Source organism: Psammomys obesus, unplaced genomic scaffold, assembly GCF_907164565.1.
Source record: "Psammomys obesus unplaced genomic scaffold, mPsaObe1.curated_primary_1811, whole genome shotgun sequence".
NCBI lineage: Eukaryota > Metazoa > Chordata > Mammalia > Rodentia > Muridae > Psammomys > Psammomys obesus.
This window is the reverse complement of record NW_026596051.1, coordinates 13,668,846-13,672,297: the sequence shown is the minus strand read 5'-3', so window position 1 is coordinate 13,672,297 and position 3,452 is coordinate 13,668,846. Positions and strand designations below refer to the sequence as shown.

General features: G+C 50.5%; 1 non-coding gene across 1 annotated transcript; it reads right to left on the bottom strand.

Annotated features, from left to right (window-relative positions):
- Positions 1 to 1,628: 1,628 nt before the first annotated feature.
- LOC129689217 (small nucleolar RNA SNORA17) lies at positions 1,629 to 1,756 on the bottom strand. Its single transcript, XR_008722081.1, has one exon. It is a non-coding gene; the product is annotated as a small nucleolar RNA SNORA17 (small nucleolar RNA).
- Between the last annotated feature and the right edge of the window lie 1,696 nt (positions 1,757 to 3,452).

Here is a 3,452-nt window from a genome sequence, read left to right as displayed (position 1 = left end):
TGTGTGTGTGTGTGTGTGTGTGTGTGTGTGTGTGTGTGTGTGTGTGTGTCTTTCCACCCCCTCATCCTCAGGATCTCTGGACTTTTTTTTTTTAATGGAATTTATTGATTGCCCCCCCCCCCATGGATCATGCTGTTCTGTTTCTTTGTATACTTGTGACTTGTGAGTTCTTGTTTTTACTTTTAATTGGTTCTTTGTGAATTTCACATCATACACCCCAATCCCATTTATCTCCCCTCTCCTTGCACCTGTCCTCCACCCTTGCAATCTCCCTCCAAAAAGAAAAAAAAATCTCGTGGTGGAAGCTGTAGTGTGTCACAGTGTGTATACCCTTTGTCCACACTTCTTTGCTTGTGCCTGTTCATTGCAATGAGTCATTGGTCTGGTAGGAGGCCTCTGGCTTCAGCTTCTCTATCAATACTGGAACCTCACTGGGACTCCTCTTGGCTATCCAGTTGTTGCCCTGTGTCATGGAGATCCTGTAGTTTTAGATCTGTAGGACTGGCCCCTTCATGCACTTTAGCTCAATCAATGTTGGGGTAGGCCCATTCAAAGTCCTGGATCTGGGCCTGAGAGATATCAGAGCTGGTCAGCCCACCAGCTGCCCTGCTGTCACACGCTTGGGGCCAGCTCACCAGCAGCCCCCACCACCAGGGCCAGCTCCACCTCACTCTCCCAAGTGTTGCAACTGGTAAAGGTCATGCCTGGTTCTCCCATTCTTAGGACCCCGGGGCTAGCTCTCCTGCCTGCCATATATATGGCAAGGGATGAGGAAAGGGAAGGGGACATCTCTCCCTCATCTACGCCACCAGCCAAGAGGCAGGGCCCACTCCTGTGCTCACGCCCTCCATGCCTGCTCACCTGCAACCCTCACATCCAGGCTAACTCCACTGTGCTGCCCAGGTGAGGTGCAGGACCCGCTCTCCTGCTCTCCTGACCCCAGGGCCAGGTCTCCTGAGTGCCCCAGGAGGGGAGGGGAAGAGCGAAGGAGAATTTCTCTCCCTCATCCATGCCATTGCCTGGGAGAGGAGCGGTAGGGCCAGCTCTCCCATGTGCATATCCTTAGGCTGGCTCACCTGCCACTCCTGCAGTGTGCAGGATCAACTGAGTCCTGCAGCTGGCTAGGGGTGGTGTCAGCTCTCCTGCGCTCACATCCCCAAGGCCAGCTCTCCCATGATGCCCAGGTGAGGGGTGGGGCCGGTTCCGAACAGCCCTCAGACGTAAACATGTCCCGGGTGGCAGCCTAGACCAGGGACGCAGCCTGGCCTTTGGTCACAGATGTGATGCTCAGTGGTAGCACAGGCCAGGACCCCACCATGGTCCCAGATGGCATCACCAGCTCTTCACGTCAGACTGTTCCTCATTATCCTCAAGTATCCACTTCTGCCTCTCTACATCGTGTCCACATCCTTCTCTTTCTCTTCTAATTCTTCACCTCTTGCTTGCTTCTCTTAGTGTTGTCTGTCAGGGTCTGGGTTGTCTCAGGAGAGCTATGCCTCACTTTGTGCATTTTGGTGTCAGGCTGGGGTCATCTTGGGCCTGGTGTGCCCCTCCAGGCCTGTGCGGCTCCAGACGGGTGGTCATTTCAGGCTAGCTACCCGTCTGGGCCCCTGGTGCCGGTCTGGGGTGATCTCAGGCTGCTGATCATTCAGATGTTCATAAGTCAGAATACTGAGCGTAGGGGTGTTCTCTCCTCTGCTACCTACTGAGGTGCGTGTGGCACAGCGGCCATACCTACGACACCCCTAGGGGCAGGCACTTTGAGGTTTTTAATTGGGGGGGGGTTTGAAAGCTTCTTTTGATAATTCTGTGCAATCATTTTAAATTAGCATATGAAATAACATTTTATTATGGCATCTTCATAATAAATGTCACTCTACTTTATCGTCATCCCCCCCAAGACAGATTCTGCCCGTTCATTTGTCATCTGGCTAGGAGGTAGACGTGCCTGAAACACCATCTTCCCTAATGCCGGACCTCCAGTGACCCCTAATTTTTTCTCCTTTTGTTTTGTCTGCTTTGAGGACTGAACTCGTGGCCTCTGAACATGCTAGATGAGTTGCATACCGGGCCCTCACCCTGTTACAGAAAAAAACTAACCTGAAGATTTTGTGCGTGTAGGAGCAGTTGTGTGTGCACGCCCTTGTGTGAGTTTGCGTGTGAGCAGGGAGGCCGGAGGACTTGGGTAGTGCTGCCTGGGTGTTGTCTGCTCTCTTAGAGTCTCCCACCGGCCCAGAACTTGGCAAGCAGGCCAGGACGGCTAACAGCAAGCTCTGAGGGTCTGCTTGTCTTTGCTTCTGGCACTGGGATTGCAAGCATGTGCTGCTCCCCGAAGCTTTTAAAAATGTGTGTGCTCTGGGATCAAATTCAGGTCTTGTTTACTGACTAAGCCCTCTCCCGAGGACATTTTTAAAACACTAGCTTTTTAAAATTAATAATTTTAGAATTATTTATTTTATTTTATACATGTGAGTGTCTTGCCTGTATAGAGGTGTGTGTGTCACGTGCATGCCTGGTGCTAACGGAGGCCAGATGGTGTCAGGTCACCTGGAACCACCATGTGGGTGCTGGGAATTGAACCCAGGTCCTCGGTCCTCTGTAATAGCAGCAAGTGCTCTTAACCACTAAGTCGTCTCCCCGTCCCTAAAATAATAGCTTTAACGTCTGGTTTCTGGTCAGGCATTTAAGGAGTTGGGAAGTGACTCCTCCATCTACACAATAAAGGAAACTGCTGAGCAAACCGAAAATGAACAGCTTTTGTTAGAGCCATCAAAGAATTGAGGTCTCAGGGTAAACCACTGTCCTGACAGACAGGCAAATCCAGAGAAGCACAGCTTACCCACAGCTAGAGCCAGACTCAGGCTGGAGCGCTGAAACTGTATTCAGCAAATTGCTAGACTCAACATGGTCTGTCTTGGTTGTTGCTTTAAGACAGGGCCTCACGGCTTGGAGCCCAGAACCCTCCTGCCCTGTCCTCTTGCGTGCTGGTATTACAGCAGAAGCCACTAAACCTAGCCCTGATATAGACAATATTTCGGGGAAAAATACCACCAAGGGAGCCAGGAGTGGCTGTGAAAACCTGTAATCCCAGCAGAAGGTAGGCTAGCCTGGGCTTCACAAGATGCTGTCTTTATGAACCCTCTAGGGAAGCTCTTTCTCTTTTATTCAGCTGTTCACATTATATACATATATAATGTACTTTGATAATATTCCCCCATTATTCTCACCCCTTCACTAAACCCTTTCTTCCCAAAGTGGAGGCCCCCACCTGTCCCTTACCCCTAACCCCTGCCTAGTAGATATGTTTTGTTTTGTTTTGTTTTGCGTTTTCTTGTTGCCTGCTGTGTTTAATTAGGGTTGTTTGTGTGAGGATGAGTGAGGGATTATTTACCTGAGCAAGGGCAGCTTCCTATGGCTACATCAGTAACCCTGGTGTGTGGCACACATCTTAA